The 23,362-nt window shown below is 43.7% G+C and overlaps 1 pseudogene; it reads right to left on the bottom strand.

The window, feature by feature from the left end:
* LOC135556710 (unconventional myosin-IXAa-like) overlaps positions 1 to 23,362 on the bottom strand; it is a 217,419-nt pseudogene that overhangs the window by 51,360 nt on the left and 142,697 nt on the right.

Consider the following 23,362-nt stretch of genomic DNA (forward strand, 5'->3'; position numbering starts at 1 on the left):
GATACTGTGTGTACGACAGGTGAATATTCTCTCCACTTTCAGTCGCTGTAAAGTCTTTTTGAGACAAACTATTCCTAGAAGAGGTTTGACCGCAGTGTTTTGATATTTAGCATCAGCAAAGAGGGTGGAAGGACTGAATCCTGTTTTTATCTAGTAGTTAAATACTAAACCGAGTTGGAGGATGCTAGTTAAGTTCAGTGGGGTTAGTTGTGCTAAAAGATTCCCCTCCCGGCTAGTGAGCCTGGCCCCCAGAGAGAAAATAAATAGTCTGGGGGGGGGGGGTGTCTGACGGAGGCAGGGGACAACAGGGGGGGTAGCTTGGACCCTATATGGTACGTTTACCATTTTGGAGACAGTGTGACAGACAGGCTGGGCAACCCCCTCAGAGGATCGGGAGAGGAGGGGCAGCGTACAGGGCAGGACGGGGGTGTAGAATGTCTCGTCATCGTCCGACTGACACGCCCCCTCAGAGTTACAGCGGGTCAGGAAGTCGGAGCGGGTCTGAGACATACAGGCTTTCTTTTTTGGGGTCGGGCCGGCACATTGCATTACATTTAAGTCATTTGGCAGACACTCTTATCCAGAGCGACTTACAAATTGGTGAATTCACCTTATGACATCCAGTGGAACAGCCACTTTACAATAGTGCATCTAAATAATTTAAGGGTGGGGGGGGGAGAAGGATTACTTTATCCTATCCTAGGTATTCCTTAAAGAGGTGGGGTTTCAGGTGTCTCCGGAAGGTGGTGATTGACTCCGCTGTCCTGGCGTCGTGAGGGAGTTTGTTCCACCATTGGGGGGCCAGAGCAGCGAACAGTTTTGACTGGGCTGAGCGGGAACTGTACTTCCTCAGTGGTAGGGAGGCGAGCAGGCCAGAGGTGGATGAACGCAGTGTCCTTGTTTGGGTGTAGGGCCTGATCAGAGCCTGGAGGTACTGCACACCTGCACAACCACACACCAAAACACGTCAGTGGTCTGGGTACGTGTTGGGAGACAGGGATGGTGTGTGTGTGTGTATGTCTGTGTGTGTGTGTGTATATGTCTGTGTGTGTGTGAGTCTGGGTGGAATGGAATGATGTTTGTGTGACTGGGACAATTTGTGTCTGTGTTGCACTACATGACTAAAAGTATGTGGACTCCTGCTCATCCAACATCTCATTCCAATTGAGGGCATTAATATGGAGTTGGCCCACCCTATTCTGCTATAACAGCCTCCACTATTCTGGGAAGGCTTTCCACTAGATGTGGGAACATTGCTGCGGGGACTTGCTTCCATTTAGCAAGAAGAGCATTAGTGAGGTCAGGCACTGATGTTGGGTGATTAGGCCTGGCTTGCAGTCGGCGTTCCAATTCATCCCACAGGTGTTTGATGGGGTTGAGGTCAGGGCTCTGTGCAGGCCAGTCAAGTTCTTCCACACCGATCTCGACAAACCATTTCTGTATGGACCTCACTTTGTGCACGAGGCCATTGTCATGCTGAAACAGGAAAGGGCCTTCCCCAAACTGTTGCCACAAAGTTGGAAGCACAAAATCGTCTAGAATGTAATTGTATGATGTAGTGTTAAGATTGGTCTTCACTGTAACTAAGGGGCCCGAAACATGAAAAACAGCCCCAGACCATTATTCCTCCTCCATCAAACTGGACTATTTAATCAAAATTAGAATGAGGCTGTAACGTAACAACATGTGGAAAAAGTCAAGGGGTCTGAACACTTTCTGAAGGCACTGTACAGTGTAAGTAGACATCACTTAGTTAATAACAAATTAATAACACAAATTAATAACACCTTTAACTTATACAAGTGTGTGTGTGTAAGTCGCTCTGGATAAGAGCGTCTGCTAAATGACTTAAATGTAAATGTAAATGTGTGTGTGTGTGTGTGTGTGTGTGTGTGTGTGTGTGTGTGTCTGTGTGTGTGTGTGTGTGTGTGTGTCTGTGTGTCTGTGTGTGTGTGTCTGTGTCTGTGTGTGTGTGTCTCTGTGTGTGTGTGTGTGTGTGTGGTGTATCCTTTGGGTAGTGTACTGTGTTAACCCACCTCTCTGGCGGTCTGTCCAGTGGTGGCTCTAGAGACAGAGGCCAACGACCACTCCTTATTCACCAGGTCCTTATCAGACCTACAATACAGTCACAAGATGTTACATCTCTTTGTCGTTGCATATTCAAATTTATTTGAATATATATTTGAATATATCTTTCCTGTGTTTTACAATGTTGTTGCTGTACAAGACAATGAAAAATAACATAATTAGGAAATATTTTCATGACCATTTAGAAGAAAATCTTAGTGGTCATTTAATGAAATTAAATTGTCAATTTGTACACATTGTATGTCAGTGAAAAATAAATAAAGCTAGTGTTGAGAGAACAAATGAACAACAAAGCTTTGAATGAGCAGCAACATCAAAGCAACGTTACAGCAACATCAAAGCAACATCAACGCACTGTTATAGCAACATCAAAGCAACGTTACAGCAACATCTAAGCAACGTTACAGCAACATCAAAGCAGCGTTACAGCAACATCAAAGCAACGTTTCAGCAACACAACACTCACTTGGAGAAGGGGAGCTTGCGTCGAGGCGAGAACGTGACGTTGGAGGGCGGCTTCTCAGTCATATTGACAATGATGGTCTTGGTCGGAGTCTTCTTCTGTGATGCCAAGGCTGCTTCCCTGCTCTCCAGGATCCTGTCGGTGGAGACCCAGTTGTCCTGCGCTGGCCTGCCCGCCTTCCTCTCCTGCTGGCTGGGAGGGACTTCATCAGTGGGGGCCTTGGGCTCCAGAACTATCTGGATATCTACCTCGGAAGGACAAAGGCCATGGCTGGAGTTGGAGGAGGGCACCAAGCTAGACATGTCGACCCCAGCTAAGTCTCTCGGAGGTTTGATAACAGTCCTAGGCGGCTGGGCCTTGTCTGATACTTCCAGGCCAGCGATGGGTGTAGGGGAGAATGTTGCAGGGGTTACACCCATCTGGAGTGCACTCTCCTGGGCTTTTGCCGCCCGCAGTTCCCCTTCGTCCAGCAGGGTCTCCTTCTGCATACTGATGACAACCACCACGGGCCCTCGAGAGGAGGACTCTCTCCTCTCCTTCACACGCTTGTTGGGGCTCTGTTGCTTAGGCTCACTGCTGTGGTCCTCAGGGGGGATGTAGACGGTTGATTGTGTAGCCTCCGTCACCACCTCCTCGATAGGGGGCAGTAGCATGGGCGGTAGCTCCTCTGTCCTGGGGCTCAGATCATTCTGTTTTACCACCTCCGGGTGCTCCTGGGACTGGGACTCTGTGGGGGTGTGAATGGGAGTCCCTGGTCTGACCGAATCCTCTTGGGAAGAAGTCCGGAGCGGCGCTGACTGGTTAACATGGCAACCGGGGTAACCCGGCCCTCCCGCCTCCACCTCGAGGTCTATGGAGGTGTTCCAGTGACTACCAGGGGAAGAGGGCCGGTGGTGTTGGTGGTTGTCCAGGGGACAGGAGATGCTGTCCGGACACGGGGGTACATGGGTCTCCTCTTCTGGCAGAGTCCCTCCCGTTCTGTGGGTCCGCACCTTGAGTAGCTCCAGGCTGAACTGGGTCTGCTCCAGCTCCCTCATACGACGATTCTGTCTCTTGGCCCGTGTCTTGTGGCTGCTGGGCTCTATACTCTGTCTGCTGGACTCCTCTATACACGGTCTTCTCTCGCTCTCTCTATCCTCTTCCTCTTCCAACAAACACTTCCACCGAGATTCATTAGAGTCTTCAGTAGGCCAGACCGTGGAGACATCTTGGATGCCATGATGGTGGGTGATCTCGACGACATGGTCCTCCGAGATGTCCGTATCCAGGCCCATGGTCCTATCTGCCTTTTCTTCTTCTGTGGTGGGGCTACTTTGTCCATTGAGCAACTGCTTTTCCTGATGACTCCGCTCTTTTAGTTCTGTGAACCTATAGGAAACAGGGAGTCAAACTGTAAGCAGACACAGCTTAAAGCAAATCTACCTTCCATTCCTACTCTTCTCCAATGTGTTCTTCATCAGTGTATGGAAAGTCTAATCATTTGAACCTGGGAACAATTGCCCAGCACTAAAATACACTTCATGTGTTTTTCTTTAACCAATTATAACTACAAGAATCAGGTGTTTTTAGAGCTATTGTGACGGCCCTGAATTTGACTGAACCATCTGTGCTTCTCCTGCACATGAGGCGCCTGCCCTTTAATTCCCCATTAAATACATAGCGTCAGTTGAGCAAAAGGGGGTGACAGTGGGGTGAATGAGGAAGTATTCTTCTTTACTCTGTATGTTTTGTTGTATTTATAAAGTGTTCTTTGTAGTTGTGTCTCCAGATTAACCCGGATCAGATCCTCTCACTTCTTCCTTTGGGACTAAACATCTCAGTTGGTCTTTGCTGTTCTGCACCGTAATGGCCGCTAGAGCCCTGTGCTGTTATGCACAATAATGGCCGCCAGAGCCCTGTGCTGTTCTGCACCGTAATGGCCGCCAGAGCCCTGTGCTGTTCTGCACCGTAATGGCCGCCAGAGCCCTGTGCTGTTCTGCACCGTAATGGCCGCCAGAGCCCTGTGCTGTTCTGCACCGTAATGGCCGCCAGAGCCCTGTGCTGTTCTGCACCGTAATGGCCGCCAGAGCCCTGTGCTGTTCTGCACCGTAATGGCCGCCAGAGCCCTGTGCTGTTCTGCACCGTAATGGCCGCCAGAGCCCTGTGCTGTTCTGCACCGTAATGGCCGCCAGAGCCCTGTGCTGTTCTGCACCGTAATGGCCGCCAGAGCCCTGTGCTGTTCTGCACCGTAATGGCCGACAGAGCCCTGTGCTGTTTTGCACCGTAATGGCCACACGAGCCCTGTGCTGTTCTGCACCGTAATGGCCGCCAGAGCCCTGTGCTGTTCTGCACCGTAATGACCGCCAGAGCCCTGTGCTGTTCTGCACCGTAATGGCTGCCAGAGCCCTGTGCTGTTCTGCACCGTAATGGCCGACAGAGCCCTGTGCTGTTTTGCACCGTAATGGCCACACGAGCCCTGTGCTGTTCTGCACCGTAATGGCCGCCAGAGCCCTGTGCTGTTCTGCACCGTAATGACCGCCAGAGCCCTGTGCTGTTCTGCACCGTAATGGCTGCCAGAGCCCTGTGCTGTTCTGCACCGTAATGGCTGCCAGAGCCCTGTGCTGGCTGCAGTTTCTTCACCGCCTCTGTATTATCAGGGCAGAGTACCGCCACTGCAGGAACTGGCCTTTCTCTGCAGGAGATCTGTTGGCGGATTGGATTGACTGACTGTTTGAGTGGGATTTACACCGTGTTGGGTTGTGTTCAGTGGTTGGTGAAGATTACTGGGAGTTCTGGTAACCTTTTATAGTTGTGTGGTAGAAGACGTTGAGATTCTGATTGTATGATTGAGACCGGTTTAAGCTACACTTTGTGAAGAGGCAAAGACTGCGTGACTGAGGTCACTTGAGTTCATGAACTCCGTTACCGGGCAGGACTCTTTTTGGGCCTGAGGTACGGGACTTTCTTGAGGAACCAGAGATCATTGTGCTGTGATGTTATTATGTGGGAGATAATTTTTACATTTTTTATTTAAATAAAAAATGTAATAAAAAAATGGAATTATAACCAATGCAAAAGAATATAGTTGTTTTGAAGTTATTTCCAATGTTTTAAGGGCTTCTGCAAAAGTATATTTCCATCCTGACTTTTACATGAGTCCTTTGTATTGGTGTAGACTTGACAGAACAGATGGGACTCATTCCCTCACAAACAAAAAAGGAGAAATCAATATTTTCTCTGGTCAGCACGACCGACCTGGTACCCCTAACAAACAATAACCTCATGTCAAACCCGTAACACTACGTTTGATCATATTTAGAATATAAATCCATATTGTCCATCTTTATGTACACTGAGTATACAAAACATTAAGAAAAACATTGTTCCATAACAGACTGACCAGGTGAATCCAGGTGAAAGCTATGATCCCTTATTGATGTCACTTGTTAAATCCACTTCAATCAGTTTAGATGAAGGGGAGGAGACAGGTTAAAGAAGGATTTATAAGCCTCGAGACAATTAAAACATGGATTGTGTGTGTGTGCCATTCAGAGGCTGAATGGGCAAGACAAAATATTTATGTGCCTTTTTGAACGGGGTATAGTAGTAGGTGCCAGGCACACCGGTTTGAGTCAAGAACTGCATCGTTGCTGGGTTTTTCACGCTCAACAGTTTCCCGTGTGTATCAAGAATGGTCCACCACCCAAAGGACATCTAGCCAACTTGACACAACTGTGGGAAGCATTGGAGTCAACATGGGCCAGCATCCCTGTGGAACGCTTTTAACACCTTGTAGAGTCCATGCCCCGATGAATTGAGGCTGTTCTGAGGGCAAAAGATGGAGGGGGTGCAACTCAATATTAGGAAAGTGTTCTTGATGTTTGGTATACTCGGTGTATATCATAAAATAGAAATGTTTATCACTCCTAGCTACCTCAGGCGTGCCATGTAGCCCCTGCAGGCTGCCTGTAGCAGCATAACTGCACCACGTGTGCTACGGTGGTGGGCTCTCTCTCTGTAGACGCGCCAGGCTGTCTGCACCGTAATGGCCGCCAGAGCCCTGTGCTGGATGCAGTTTCTCCAGCGCCTCTGTATTATCAGGGCAGAGTCCCGCCACTGCAGGAACTGCCTGCACTGCCTGTAGCCCCTCCACGATGCCTGCAGGCACACTGCTGCCTCCTCCTGGACGGCTGGGTCCACTGCTTCCTCCTCCTGGACGGCTGGGTCCACTGCTTCCTCCTCCTGGACGGCTGGGTTCACTGCTTCCTCCTCCTGGACGGCTGGGTTCACTGCTGCCTTCTCCTGGATGGCTTGGTCCTCTGCTGCCTCCTCCTGGATGGCTGGGTTCTCTGCAGCCTCCTCCTGGATGGCTGGGTTCTCTGCAGCCTCCTCCTGGATGGCTGGGTTCTCTGCTGCCTCCTCCTGGATGGCTGGGTTCACTGCTTCCTCCTCCTGGACGGCTGGGTCCTCTGCTGCCTCCTCCTGGACAGCTGGGTCCTCTGCAGCCTCCTCCTGGACGGCTGGGTTCTCTGCTGCCTCCTCCTGGATGGCTGGGTTCTCTGCAGCCTCCTCCTGGATGGCTGGGTTCTCTGCTGCCTCCTCCTGGATGGCTGGGTTCTCTGCTGCCTCCTCCTGGACGGCTGGGTCCTCTGCTGCCTCCTCCTGGATGTCTGGGTCCTCTGCAGCCTCCTCCTGGATGTCTGGGTCCTCTGCAGCCTCCTCCTGGACGGCTGGGTTCACTGCTGCCTTCTCCTGGATGGCTGGGTTCTCTGCTGACTCCAACTGTCTGAGCAGGCAGCCCCTCCACCATCGCTTTGGAGAGGAGAGAATTGAGAAATATGAATTAACAAAGTGATTTCAAGAATGAAGTCATATTTGTGGCAAAAACTGAGAATGTGTATTGACTGGGGTGTTATCTTTGAAGTATAAATTGAAATTAATTGCATGTTAGTGGTTTTAGAGTTCTGGAGTCGTGTCGAGAATCCTTTCCAGGAAAGAAAAAGCTTATTTTACAAAACTGACCCTTTAAGGCGCAATTAGCATGTGAACTGAATATATCCCAGAAAGACCTCCAGTGGGTAAACATCTACTGAGATATGTTAATAAGATATAGAAGTTGTTGGAACGCAATACGTTTGTTATCCCATATACGATGACAGGTTGATATGGATATCCCGTCAGATATTTGACAAAACACAGTGCCTGAATGTTTGACTGGCTAAAATAAACTCTCTGTGAACAACTCACTTTAATAAGTTGACTACTTCCCTCTACAGTTACAAACTCAACCCACAGTTTCTTTGTGGAGACTGAAACAAATGAACACCGCTACAGAACAAAAATCTATTTAACGGCCCAGAGAATAACATTTCTAAATTAGCAGTAGGCTGTATTTACAGTTGAAGTAGGAAGTTTACATACACCTCAGCCAAATACATTTAAACTCAGTTTTTTTGTATGTAAAAATTCCCTGTCTTAGGTCAGTTAGGATCGCCACTTTATTTTAAGAAGGTGAAATGTCAGAATAATAGTAGAGAGAATTATTTATTTCAGGTTTGAACTCTTTCATCACATTCCCAGTGGGTCAGAAGTTTACATACACTCAATTAGTATTTGGTAGCATTGCTTTTAAATTGTTTAACTTGGGTCAAACGTGTCGGGTAGCCTTCCACAAGCTTCCCACAATACGTTGGGTGAATTGTGGCCCATTCCTCCTGACAGAGCTGGTGTAACTGAGTCAGGTTTGTAGGCCTCCTTGCTTACACATGCTTTATCAGTTCTGCCAACACATTCTCTATAGGATTGAGGTCAGGACTTTGTGATGGCCACTCCAATATCTTGACTTTGTTGTCCTTAAGCCATTTTGCTACAACTTTGGAAGTATGCTTGGGGTCATTGTCCATTTGGAAGACCCATATGTGACCAAGCTTTAACTCCCTGACTGATGGCTTGAGATGTTGCTTCAATATATCCACATAATTTTCCTCCCTCATGATGCCATCTATTTTGTGAAGTGCAGCAATCCCTCCTGCAGCAAAGCACCCCCACAACATGATGCTGCCACCTCCGTGCTTCACAGTTGGGATGGTGTTCTTCGGCTTGCAAGCCTCCCCCTTTTTCCTCCAAACATAATGATGGTCATTATGGCCAAACAGTTCTATTTTTGTTTCATCAGACCAGATGACATTTCTCCAAAAAGTATGATCTTTGTCCCTATGTACAGTTGCAAAACGTAGTCTGGCTTTTTTTATGGCGGTTTTGGAGCAGTGGCTTCTTCCTTGCTGAGCGGCCTTTCAGGTTATGTTGATATAGCACTAATTTTATTGTGGATATAGATACTTTTGTACCTGTTTCCTCCAGCATCTTCACAAGGTCCTTTGCTGTTGGTCTGGGACTGATTTGCACTTTTTGCACCAAAGTACGTTCATCTCTAGGAGACAGAACACGTCTCCTTCCTGAGCGGTATGGTGGCTGTGTGGACCCATGGTGTTTATACTTGTGTACTATTGTTTGTACAGATGAACATGGTACCTTCAGGTGTTTGGAAATTGTATGAAGTATGAACCAAACTTGTGGATGTCTCCAATTTTATTGGCTGATTTCTTTCGATTTTCCCATGATGAGCAAAGAGGCACTGAGTTTGAAGGGAGGCCTTGAAATACATCCACAGGTACACGTCCAATTGACTGAAATTATGTCAATTAGCCTATCAGAAGCTACTAAAGCCATTACATCAGTTTCTGGAATTTTCCAAGCTGTTTAAAGGCACAGTCAGCTTAGTGTATGTAAACTTCTGACCCACTGGAATTGTGATACAGTGAATTATGAGTGAAATTATCTGTCTGTAAACAATTGTTGGAAAAATTACTTGTCATGCAAAAAGTAGATGTCCTAACCGACTTGACAAAACTATAGTTTGTTGACAATAAATTTGTGGAGTGGTTGAAAAGCGAGTTTTTAAGTGTAAGTAAACTTCCGACTTCAACTATATATGCTGTCAGTAAAAAAAAAAGTTACAAAAAAATCACTCTGCGAGACTATTTAAATTCTCTGTTTTGGTTCACTTCTACAATGAAATGGTCGTCTTTAAACACTTGTAACCTAAAAAGAGAAACTTTTCAAACAGCTATTGCCAGTTGACAGGTGTGCGTAATCATTTTTTTGCCAATTATTCGACTAAACATGATTAGAGTTTTAGCATGTTTGTCACTAGGTTCTGAGCTGATTTGGTATGTTTGTTGTTCAGTCCGACAATGATTTGGACAGCAGACTGACTTCTCTCTACTGGGACCCATTTATCCCTTCCAGAAACTATATGGCCTCCAGGAAAGAAATGTTCCCCTCTTTCCCATGAGGAGCGTGAGGTAGCCAGTCATTACTGGCTACTACCCTACGTCACTACTCTCATCTTCGAACCCTACTGGTCAGTCAGTTAGATAATAGATGATGTAAATTGTCACTCTGAAACAGGAAAGGGCCTTCCCCTACTGGTCAGTCAGTCAGATAATAGATTATGTAAATTGTCACTCTGAAACAGGAAAGGGCTGAAACTGTTGCCACAAAGTTGGCTGAAGTAGCCAAATCTGTCCACATAGAAAACGACTCAAGTAAGAGTGAAGGTTACTAGTTTGTGCTTAGTTGTCAACACCAGGGGTATTCAACTCTCACCCTATGAGGTCCGGAGCTGCTGGTTTTCTACCTGATTATTTCTTGGTCTAAACAAGTCCCTGATTAGAGGGAAACAATGAAAAAACACAGTGGAACTGGCTTCCATGTCTAGGGTTTAGTTTGAGGGCTCTACGGCTGCAGTCTCTTCATTCACAAGACCATTGATAATCAGTGTATTGTCGATGTATTCTTGTCTTTAGGCTACATCTATTCTTATACATGTGCAATTAGTTTCAATATAGTTCAGGTGTAGTTTCCATGGGCCAATGTCACATGGTGAAGGAGGGGTATGTCCTCCTAAAATGGCTTAGAACACAAACCATGTGATACCGAAATATTAACAAGGGCAGTGTGTTGAATATACATTGGGGACATGACTTTGTAAATTATAAAATATTTGTTTTTTTACTTACTGTGGGGAGAACAAGTATTTGATACGCTGCCGATTTTGCAGGTTTTCCTACTTACAAAGCATGTAGAGGCCTGTAATTTTTTATCATAGGTACACTTCAACTGTGAGAGACGGAATCTAAAACAAAAATCCAGAAAATCACATTGTATGATTTTTAAGTAATTCATTTAATTGCAAGACATAAGTATTTGGTCACCTACCAACCAGTAAGAATTCCGGCTCTCACAGACCTGTTAGTTTTTCTTTAAGAAGCCCTCCTGTTCTCCACTCATTACCTGTATTAACTGCACCTGTTTGAACTCGTTACCTGTATAAAAAACACCTGTCCACACACACAATCAAACAGACTCCAACCTCTCCACAATGGCCAAGACCAGAGAGCTGTGTAAGGACATCAGGGATAAAAATGTAGATCTGCACAAGTCTGGGATGGGCTACAGGACAATAGGCAAGCAGCTTGGTGAGAAGGCAACTGTTGGCGCAATTATTAGAAAATTGAAGAAGTTCAAGATGACGGTCAATCACCCTCGGTCTGGGGCTCCATGCAGATCTCACCTCGTGGGGCATCAATGTTCATGAGGAAAGTGAGGGATCAGCCCAGAACTACACGGCAGGACCTGGTCAATGACCTGAAGAGAGCTGGGATCACAGTCTCAAATAAAACCATCAGTAACACACTACGCCGTCATGGATTAAAATCCTGCAGCGCATGCAAGGTCCCCCTGCTCAAGCCAGCACATGTCCAGGCCTGTCTGAAGTTTGCCAATGACCATCTGGATGATCCAGAGAAGGAATGGGAGAAGGTCATGTGGTCTGATGAGACAACAATAGAGCTTCTTGGTCTAAACTCCACTCGCTGTGTTTGGAGGAAGAAGAAGGATGAGTACAACCCCAAGAACACCATCCCAACCGTGAAGCATGGAGGTGGAAACATCATTCTTTGGGGATGCTTTTCTGCAAAGGGGACAGGACGACTGCACCGTATTGAGGGGAGGATGGATGGGGCCATGTATCGCGAGATCTTGGCCAACAACCTCCTTCCCTCAGTAAAAGCATTGTAGATGGGTCGTGGCTGGGTCTTCCAGCATGACAACGACCCGAAACACACAGCCAGGGCAACTAAGGAGTGGCTCTGTAAGAAGCATCTCAAGGACCTGGAGTGGCCTAGCCAGTCTCCAGACCTGAACCCAAAAGAAAATCTTTGGAAGGAGCTGAAAGTCCGTATTGTCCAGCGACAGCCCCAAAACTTGAAGGATCTGGAGAAGGTCTGTATGGAGGAGAGGGCCAAAATCCCTGCTGCAGTGTGTGCAAAGGTGGTCAAGAACCACAGGAAACGTATGATCTCTGTAATTGCAAACAAAGGTTTCTGTAACAAATATTAAGTTCTGCTTTTCTGATGTATCAAATACTTATGTCATGCAATAAAATGCAAATTAATTACTTAACCTCTTTGAACTCTAGGGGCAGTATTTAATTTTTGGATTAAAAGAAACGTTCCCGTTTTAAACAAGATATTTTGTCACAAAAAGATGCTCGACTATGCATATAATTGACAGCTTTGGAAAGAAAACACTCTGACGTTTCCAAAACTGCAAAGATATTATCTGTGAGTGCCACAGAACTGATGCTACAGGCGAAACCAAGATGAAACTTCAAACAGGAAATTAGCAAAATTTTTGAAGCGCTGTTTTCCAATGTCTCCTTATATGGCTTTGAATGCGCAAGGAGAGAGCCCACAATTTCTGCCGTTTCCCCAAGGTGTCTGCAGCATTGTGACGTATTTGTAGGCATATCATTGGAAGATTGACCATAAGAGACCACATTTACCAGGTGTCCGCCCGGTGTCCTGCGTCGAAATTGGTGCGTAAACCTCAGCTGCAAGTATTTTTCCATTTAATTCAAAGAAGAAAGCAGACTTCCACGAACGATATATCAATGAAGAGATATGTGAAAAACACTTTGAGGATTGATTCTAAACAACGTTTGCCATGTTTCAGTCGATATTATGGAGTTAATTTGGAAAAAAGTTTGGCGTTTTGGTGACTGAATTTATTTTTTTTGGTAGCCAAAAGTGATGTACAAAACGGAGCGATTTCCCCTACACAAAAAATCTTTCAGGAAAAACTGAACATTTGCTATCTAACTGAGAGTCTCCTCATTGAAAACATCCGAAGTTCTTCAAAGGTAAATGATTTTATTTGAATGCTTTTCTGGTTTTTGTGAAAATGTTGCCCGCTAAATGCTACGCTAGCTATCAATACTCTTACACAAATGCTTGTTTTGCTATGGTTGAAAAGCATATTTTGGAAATCTGAGATGACAGTGTTGTTTAGAAAAGGCTAAGCTTGAGAGCTAGCATATTTATTTCATTTCATTTGCGATTTTCATAAATAGTTAACGTTACATTATGCTAATGAGCTTGAGGCTATAACTGCATACAGGTTTTTTTCGTAGCCAAACGTGAACAAAACGGAGCGATTTGTCCTACACAAATAATATTTTTTGAAAAACGGAACATTTGCAATCTAACTGAGTCTCCCCTCATTGAAAACATCTGAAGTTCTTCAAAGGTAAATGATTTTATTTGAATGCTTTTCTTGTTTTTGTGAAAATGTTGCTGGCTGAATTCTAGGCTTATAGCTATGATAGCTATCAATACTCTTACACAAATGCTTGTTTAGCTATGGTTGAAAAGCATATTTTGAAAATCTGAGATGACAGTGTTGTTAACAAAAGTCTAAGCTTGAGAGCAAATATATTTATTTCATTTCATTTGCGATTTTCATGAATAGTTAACGTTGCGTTGTGCAAATGAGCTTGAGGCTATAAATAGGATCCCGGATCCGGGATTGCTCGTCGCATGAAGTTAAAAATCATAATGTGATTATCTGGATTTTTGTTTTAGATTCCGTCTCTCACAGTTGAAGTGTACCTATGATAAAAATTACAGACCTCTACATGCTTTGTAAGTAGGAAAACCTGCAAAATCGGCAGTGTATCAAATACTTGTTCTCCGCACTGTATATGTCCGTCAAAACGATCTCATTGCTTCCAGTGTTAACAGACAGAAATGGATTTACTGAGGCCTGTGTGGTCTAGAGGTGCTGCAGACCCTGGCACACATAAACCAGAGTTGGTATGGGTTTGAATCCGACCCAGTGCCTTCTAACTCTCACCTGGGGTGGCAGGGTAGCCTAGTGGTTAGAGCGTTGGACTAATAACCGGAAGGTTGCAAGTTCAAACCCCCGAACTGACAAGGTACAAATCTGTCGTTCTGCCCCTGAACAGGCAGTTAACCCACTGTTCCCAGGCCGTCATTGAAAATAAGAATTTGTTCTTAACTGACTTGCCTGGTTAAATAAAGGTTAAATAAAGGTTAAATAAAGGTTAAATAAAGGTTAAATAAAGGTTAAATAAAGGTAAAATAAAAAATAAAAAAACCTCTCCTCACCTATTAGTGTTCTGTCCTCTGTTCAATAAAAACAATTTAGAAATAGAAATACAATAATGGACATTCCCATTCAAGTCAATGTTCCGCGATGGTTAGACTGACTGTCATATCGATTCTACCCAATGTCATTCTATACAGTGACTGGTGTGGTGCCCTGACTACAGCGTCTCACCTGGATGACATCAGCAGCCTGTCTCATGTTGATGAAGTGTTTCCTCTCCAGCCGGGCTCGGAAGCGGCGCTGCAGCGTGACGATGCGCCCTAACACCTCCTTGTGGAGCAGAGCCTGCAGCCGCTGACGCTCTGCATCCCGCAGGAACACCTGCAGTACAGAGAGAGACCCGGGGGGAGGGGCCGGCAGTGACTAGACACACCCACACCCAGGGAACAGAAAGGCTGCAATGCGAGAGAGAGAGAGAGAGAGACAGAGATATATATATATATATAGAGAGAGAGAGAGAGAGAGAGAATACCATTGTGTTGCCCACTTGATACCCAGCGGGTGCTAGATGGACTTGACGAAAGAACTCCCTGATGCCAGACTTGGTTGGTCTAGTGATGTCTGGTAAGAGCACACGAAAGTGACGCACAAAGTCCTGCAAAAGACGAGACAAAAGAGATTTAAAATAACATTAAATCAACAGTGACCTCGAAGGGATACAAGTTAGGATCTTACAACCTGTAAATAAGACTGACTACATTCCAAGTGCATGGATGTGACATCACAACATCTACATCCAGTGGGACTGAACGATGAGAATTAGGACCATTGACCAGTACATTTTTACAGGTACATTTTAGTCATTTAGCAGAAGCTCTTATCCTGAGTGACTTACAGTCAGTGCATTCAACCAAGTAATACACAGTATGGTGTCTGTTATGATCATCTGTGCCCGTGATTGCAATGCTGTGTCCTGATTGGTTGGTGTGAGGAAGGTGTACCTGGAAGGTGTATTTGTTGGCGTATCTTGATTGGTTGGTGTGAGGAAGGTGTACCAGGAAAGTGTATTTGATGGAGTATCCTGATTGGTTGGTGTGAGGAAGGTGTATTTGATGGCGTATCCTGATTGGTTGGTGTGAGGAAGGTGTACCTGGAAGGTGTATTTGATGGCGTATCCTGATTGGTTGGTGTGAGGAAGGTGTACCTGGAAGATGTATTTGATGGCGTATCCTGATTGGTTGGTGTGAGGAAGGTGTACCTGGAAGATGTATTTGATGGCGTATCCTGATTGGTTGGTGTGAGGAAGGTGTATTTGATGGCGTATCCTGATTGGTTGGTGTGAGGAAGGTGTATTTGATGGCGTATCCTGATTGGTTGGTGTGAGGAAGGTGTATTTGATGGCGTATCCTGATTGGTTGGTGTGAGGAAGGTGTACCTGGAAGGTGTATTTGATGGCGTATCCTGATTGGTTGGTGTGAGGAAGGTGTACCTGGAAGATGTATTTGATGGCGTATCCTGATTGGTTGGTGTGAGGAAGGTGTATTTGATGGCGTATCCTGATTGGTTGGTGTGAGGAAGGTGTATTTGATGGCGTATCCTGATTGGTTGGTGTGAGGAAGGTGTACCTGGTAGGTGTATTTGATGGCGTATCCTGATTGGTTGGTGTGAGGAAGGTGTACCTGGAAGGTGTATTTGATGGCGTATCCTGATTGGCGGATGCGGACGGTCTCCAGCATGCCTGTGTACCTCAGCTGCCTGAGCACAAGGGCATCATTGAAACGCAGGGGGAGCTGAGAGAGATGGAGAGAGAAACAGAGACAGAGAGAGAAAGAGAGGAGAAAGAGTGAAAGAGACAGAAAGAGTGAGAGAGAGAGAAAGAGTGTGAGAGAAAGAGTGAAAGAGACAGAGAACGAGTGAGAGAAAGAAAGTGTGAGAGACAGAGAAAGAGTGAGAGAGAGATGAGAGAAACAGAGAGAGAAAGAGTGAGAGAGAGAGAAAGAGTGAAAGAGACAGAGAAAGAGTGGAGAGAAGAGAGAGAGAAAGAGTGAGAGAAACAGAGAGAGAAAGAGAGAGAGAGAAGGAAAGAGAGATTTAAAACACCCAAGAATGATTAAAACATTGTATAATTGGCTATAACGGGCTACGCAGTTTCATTGTGACATTAGCATCTGACCTAACTGAAGCAGCTGTTCCTACAGCAGCTGTTAACTGAATGTACCTTCTCTGCATTGGAGCGGACACACTTGACAAAGTAGGGCTCCGACTGACCCAGGGTCTCCATCAGCTTGTTGAGAGAGGCCTTCACACAACAAGAGACAATGACATCACAGCATTAGTAATGTAATAATAACAATAACAACAACAACAATAATAATATAATAACAACAATAATAATAATGAAGCAATACTAATAACAACACTAATAATAATAATAATAAAACAATACGAATAATAACAATAATAATACTAATAATAATAGAACAATACTAATAATAATAACAACAATAATAATAATACAAATAATAATAGAACTATACTAATAACAACAACAATAATACTAATAATAATAATAATAGAATAATAATAATAATAATAATAATAATACTAATAATAATAGAACAATACTAATAATAACAACAATAGTAATAATAATAATAATAATAATAATAGAACAATACTAATAATAATAACAATAACAATAACAATAATAATACAAATAATAATAGAACTATACTAATAACAACAACAATAATACTAATACTAATAATAATAGAACAATAATAATAATAACAACAATAATAATAAATAAAAACCAATACTACTAATAATAACAATAATAATAATAAAACAATACTAATAACAACAACGATAATAATAAATAAATAAAACAATACTACTAATAATAACAACAATAATAATGAAACAATACTAATAACAACAACAATAATAATAATGAAACAATACTAATAACAACACTAATAATAATAATATCAATAATAATGAAACAATACTAATAACAACAGCAATAATAATATCAATAATAATAATACAATACTGATAACAACAATAATAATAAAACAATACTAATAACAATAATAATATAATAACAATGATAAAACAATACTAACAACAACAATAGTAATAATATAACAATAATAATAATAAACAATAATAAAACAATAATACTAATAACAACAACAATAATACTAGTAATAATATAATAATAATAATAATAATAACAACTTACAATACAATCATGCGTACATACAATTTAACGCACGGGTGGTCCCGGGAATCGAACCCACTATCCTGCCGTTGCAAGTGTCATGCTCTACCTAGCTTCCCATCATATTACCATCTCATAATACGTTGAATTAACCAAGTAGTATGTTGTTTATTATAGTAGACTCATGTTCCATTCCAAATCAACCTCTTGCCCTTTTGATCTGAGATCATCGCTATGACATATTTTCATTTATATAATTCTTAAGATCTTCACAAAGTGCCTCGAGATACATAGGATCTGAGTGTTGGAACTGGACTCTGATGCTGGGTGTTGGTTTGAGGGCTGTGCAGAGATGAGGACGCAGAGACACTAAAGGGGGAGAGAGGAGTCTAACCTGGAATTGGGCGGTGATGCTGGGTGTTGGTTTGAGGGCTGTGCAGAGATGAGGACGCAGCGACACTAAAGGGTGAGAGAGGAGTCTAACCTGGAACTGGGCGCTGATGCTGGGTGTTGGTTTGAGGGCTGTGCAGAGATGAGGACGCAGAGACACTAAAGGGGGAGAGAGGAGTCTAACCTGGAACTGGGCGCTGATGCTGGGTGTTGGTTTGAGGGCTGTGCAGAGATGAGGACGCAGAGACACTAAAGGGTGAGAGAGGAGTCTAACCTGGAACTGGGCGCTGATGCTGGGTGTTGGTTTGAGGGCTGTGCAGAGATGAGGACGCAGAGACACTAAAGGGGGAGAGAGGAGTCTAACCTGGAACTGGGCGCTGATGCTGGGTGTTGGTTTGAGGGCTGTGCAGAGATGAGGACGCAGAGACACTAAAGGGTGAGAGAGGAGTCTAACCTGGAACTGGGCGCTGATGCTGGGTGTTGGTTTGAGGGCTGTGCAGAGATGAGGACGCAGAGACACTAAAGGGGGAGAGAAGAGTCTAACCTGGAACTGGGCGCTGATGCTGGGTGTTTTCTTCTTCTTGTGCAGGAGGAGGAGGGACTTAGTGATGCGGTCGTGGAGGGTCACGCTGCTCAGGTACCTCAGAGACTTCACGTCCAACAGGTGCTGCTCAGATACAGGAAGTGCCATAAGAACACGGTCAAACAGTGTAGTATTCCAAAGAATGCACAGAACTATTCCTCTTCTAAACTGTTACTGTCCATCTGTGCTCGACTCCATAAAGCTTTGTAAATTCACTGTAGTGCTGTCATCCATTACATCACTATTGAGATTTCCTCCTAGAATTACATCGTATGTCACATTGAAAACATAGAGAAAATATCACTTGTACTTTCAAGGTGTAAAATGGCCACGACTTGGTCAGGACCTTACCTTCGGTAAGCTGGGCTTGGACTTGTAGTTTTTGTTCCGCCTTTGGGAGAGAGATTGGTTGTCAGATAAACTACCGAATTAACGTACTGTATATGAACACACATTGACCACTGCCTGTCCATGGTTTCTGACTGTGGCTTGAGCGTTCATGGTGATGGTCACACTTGTCAATACTCTACACCCTGTGCTCTCCACCAGGATAATCATAAAGTATGGAAACACATTGACCGTGGATTAAACACTGGCTGATCATGGTTTGAGTGTGTGTGGTCAGACTCGAACTGCTGTACACACCTTTTCTATTCACACACACTGTCCATACACACCATTCAACTAGATGTATATGTGTTCCTAATGTTTTGTCCAGTCAGTGTAGATGTATTTATATTCCAGACTCTGTTCCTAATGTTTTGTCCAGTCAGTGTAGATGTATTTATATTCCTGACTCTGTTCCTAATGTTTTGTCCAGTCAGTGTAGATGTATTTATATTCCAGACTCTGTTCCTAATGTTTTGTCCAGTCAGTATAGATGTATTTATATTCCTGACTCTGTTCCTAATGTTTTGTCCATTCAGTGTAGATGTATATGTGTTCCTAATGTTTTGTCCAGTCAGTGTAGATGTATTTATATTCCTGACTCTGTTCCTAATGTTTTGTCCAGTCAGTGTAGATGTAATTATATTCCTGACTCTGTTCCTAATGTTTTGTCCATTCAGTGTATCAGTGTAGATGTATTTATATCCTGGACTCTGCTCCTAATGTTTTGTCCAGTCAGTGTAGATGTATTTATATTCTGGACTCTGTTCCTAATGTTTTGTCCAGTCAGTGTAGATGTATTTATATTCCTGACTCTGTTCCTAATGTTTTGTCCATTCAGTGTATCAGTGTAGATCAGGGGTGTCAAAGTCAAATGGACGGAGGGCCAAATAAAAAATTTAGCTACAAGCCGAGGGCCGGACTGTTCGATTGTTCATTGAAAAATTTTTAAATGACGCATATAGTCTAGTGAACCTAATTGAACCTACTGAAAACCTAACAAATATATTCCAATATGATCAGATAAATAAAGCAATATTTTCTTATGGCTCTGTCAGTAATCTTTAATTTTCAACAGACACAAAAGACAAATTTCCTTTATATAAAAATCCCCATAACATGAACATTAAATGAAAGAAACCGGTATTCAAGGCACCATCAGTAGCCTATATTTTCTATTTTAGCAAAAGTGGGCTAAATTTACTTCAAAGAAAAAAACAATAATAGCAATTTTCTATCATCCACTCAACTGAAATATTTTTAAAATATAATTGGATTGAAATACAATAAAATAAAGTGCAAAAATCTATTAATCAAAAACAACACTTTGTTTAAGGAGAAGTAACATGCAGTGAAAACAAATATTAAACTTTAACTTTTAAACTTGAACTGAGTAAAAACTCTAAATATGTGATTGCACAGTAATGTTCACTTGTTTGAGGTTGAGGGTGATACTTGGTGGTGTCCCATCTTTTCCACAAGTTCATCAATGTTCGGGGTAAGGCTCTGAGCTGAGGAAATCCTCAGAATTGAGTGGAGGTGTTCAGCAGTAAGTCGACTTCTGTGTGATGTTTTGTTCAGGTTCATCAAAGAAAAAAGTTGTTCACACAGGTATATGCTGCCAAACATAGACAACGTTTGAGCAGCCTGGATGCGCAGCTGGGGCATTGTGTCGGGGAGGAAACGGGCGAACTCCGCAGCACCCACTGCCGCATATTTTGCCCTCAGTGCATCATTGCATTGGAGGTCAATCAACTCCATTTGGAGGTTTGGTGGTGAGCTTTCCACGTCAACAGCAAATGGGTTACCGAGCAGTTCCAACCTGCTTTTTTGTGCTTCAAAGTCAGCAAATCGGCGTCGAAAGTCAGCGGCAAGCATACCTATTTTATCAGCCAACTGTGCGCTCGGGAACGCACTGGTAGAGAGCTTCTCTTTCATGGTCTGGCAGCTGGGAAAGTGGCTCAAATTTTCTTTCCGCATCTGCGTCTCCCACAGAGTCAGTTTGGTTTTAAATGCCTTCACTGTACTGTACATATCAGAGATGACATGATCCCGACCCTGCAGCTGCAAGTTCATTGCATTCAGATGACTCGTAATGTCACACAGAAAAGCCATTTCACACAGAAACATTTCGTCTCGGAGTTGTGTTGTGTCTTTCCCTTTGCTGTCCAAGAACAGACAAATCTCCTCACGAAGCTCGAAACATCTTTGAAGCACCTTTCCCTGGCTTAGCCATCGCACCTCTGTGTGATAAGGCAAATCACCATGCTCCGTTTCTAACTCCGTCAGAAATGCCTTGAACTGGCGGTGATTCAAACCTTTGGCTCTGATAAAGTTAACTGTGCGCGTGATGATGCTCATTACATGCTCCATTTTCAAGGCTTTACCGCACAACGCTTCCTGGTGTATGATACAATGATAAGCTGTCAGCTCACCTGTCGCGTTTTCCTCTTGCATCTTTTCCCGTATCTTCGCCACCAGTCCGCTCCTGTGTCCACACATCGCAGGTGCTCCGTCGGTTGTCAAACCCACGAGTTTTTCCCAAGGCAGCTCCATCTCATTTACACATCTTGACACCTCTTCATACAAATCATGCACCGTAGTTGTGCCATGCATAGGACGTAAAGCCAAAAACTCCTCTGTCACGCTTAGGCTGGAGTCCACTCCGCGGATGAAAATTGACAACTGGGCAATGTCAGAAATGTCGGTGCTCTCATCCACAGCCAAGGAATATGCAATGAAATCTTTTCCCTTTTTCACAAGCTGCTCTTTTAGATTGATGGACAACTGGTCTACTCTCTCGGCAATGGTGTTTCTGCTCAGACTCACATTTAAAAAGAGTTGCCTTTTTCTGGGCAAACTTCGTCACAAACTTTAATCATGCAGTTTTTGATGAAATCCCCCTCCGTAAATGGCCGGGCTGATTTAGCGATCTCTTCTGCCAAAATAAAACTGGCCTTGACAGCAGCCTGGCCTTGTGATTTGGCTTTTTTGAACAGAGCCTGTCGAGATTTGAGGCCTCGTTTTAATTCCTCTGCCTTTTGTAGCCTTTGTTCCATGTCCATATTCTTGTTTTTGTCCGCGTGTTTCGTTTCATAATGTCGTCTCAGATTATACTCTTTCAGTACCGCCACACTTTCTCCACACAGAAGACACACAGGTTTTCCAGCTACCTCCGTGAATATATACTCCGACTCCCACCTTGTTTGAAACCCCGGTTCTCAGTGTCCACCTTCCGTTTTGCCATTTTTGATGGGTATCTGAAAGTTAATTTTACTGTGATGCTGACGACTGCTGTGCCAATAAATATTGAAATGAAGCAGCCTACTGCTCGGTGCGTCACCGTTGCATTGTGGGAAATGTAGTATTGGTGCGTGTAAAAGATCTGCGGGCTGCCGGCTTGCTGCGGTCTGCGGGCCGGTTCTAATAATAAATCAAGATCATCCCAGGGGCCGTAAAAAACCTTCTCGCGGGCCGGATGTGGCCCGCGGGCCTTGACTCTGACATATGTGGTGTAGATGTATTTATATTCTGGACTCTGTTCCTAATGTTTTGTCCATTCAGTGTAGATGTATATGTGTTCCTAATGTTTTGTCCAGTCAGTGTAGATGTATTTATATTCCTGACTCTGTTCCTAATGTTTTGTCCATTCAGTGTATCAGTGTAGATGTATTTATATTCTGGACTCTGTTCCTAATGTTTTCTCCATTCAGTGTATCAGTGTAGATGTATTTATATTCTGGACTCTGTTCCTAATGTTTTGTCCAGTCAGTGTAGATGTATATGTGTTCCTAATGTTTTGTCCAGTCAGTGTAGATGTATTTATATTCTGGACTCTGTTCCTAATGTTTTGTCCAGTCAGTGTAGATGTATATGTGTTCCTAATGTTTTGTCCAGTCAGTGTAGATGTATTTATATTCCAGACTCTGTTCCTAATGTTTTGTCCAGTCAGTGTAGATGTATTTATATTCCAGACTCTGTTCCTAATGTTTTGTCCAACTTGGTGTAGATGTATTCATACTCTGACTCTGGGTCCCAGACTTCTAATATTTCTGTCTTAATGTCTTTGTTCTTTTTAACTTTTAGATTGTGTTTATTGTTATTGTGGTACTAGATATTGCTGCATTTTTGGAGCTGGAAACATCAGCATTTCCCTGCACCAGTGATAACGTCTGCAAAAACGATGTACACGACCAATACACTTTGATTTGACTTTGTAGTCATACTCACATGAGGATGCTCTGTGCCCTCTCCAGCAGCTTGCTGCTAGTAGAGTTGAAGAAGATGCCATCAGCAAACTCTGCACCAGAGGAGGACAGACCACCCTGTCTGGAGCGACGCCCGTTACAGCCCACGCCATAACCATCCCTAGAGGAGAGATAGAGTGACAGAAAGAGAGGGAGGGAGAGAAAGAGTGAAAAAGAAGAAGAGGGAAGGAGCAATAGGGATAATTTGTATCCATAAAAAGTACATTTATGCTTTGAGAATCCATAAAACAGTGTGATAGGTACCTGGTGGGCTTTTCCTTCAGTGTGTTGCTGCCCTGGAGGTCTGACAAGGGGGTCCGGGGATTCTTTCGAGTGATATCTGTGCAAGACAGAGATAGAAGAACACTTTGTTTATTATCTATCCATAGTCACTTTAGTTAGTCTCACTCAGATATCATATTCAAAACTGCAAACATTTCTCTCTACCTTATGGCAAAATGTGTACAATTCCAGGAAATGAGTTATAAAATTGGGTACGCAGACCCACGCGCAATTGTGGCCCCTCA

The sequence above is a fragment of the Oncorhynchus masou genome, chromosome 15, assembly GCF_036934945.1.
Source record: "Oncorhynchus masou masou isolate Uvic2021 chromosome 15, UVic_Omas_1.1, whole genome shotgun sequence".
NCBI lineage: Eukaryota > Metazoa > Chordata > Actinopteri > Salmoniformes > Salmonidae > Oncorhynchus > Oncorhynchus masou.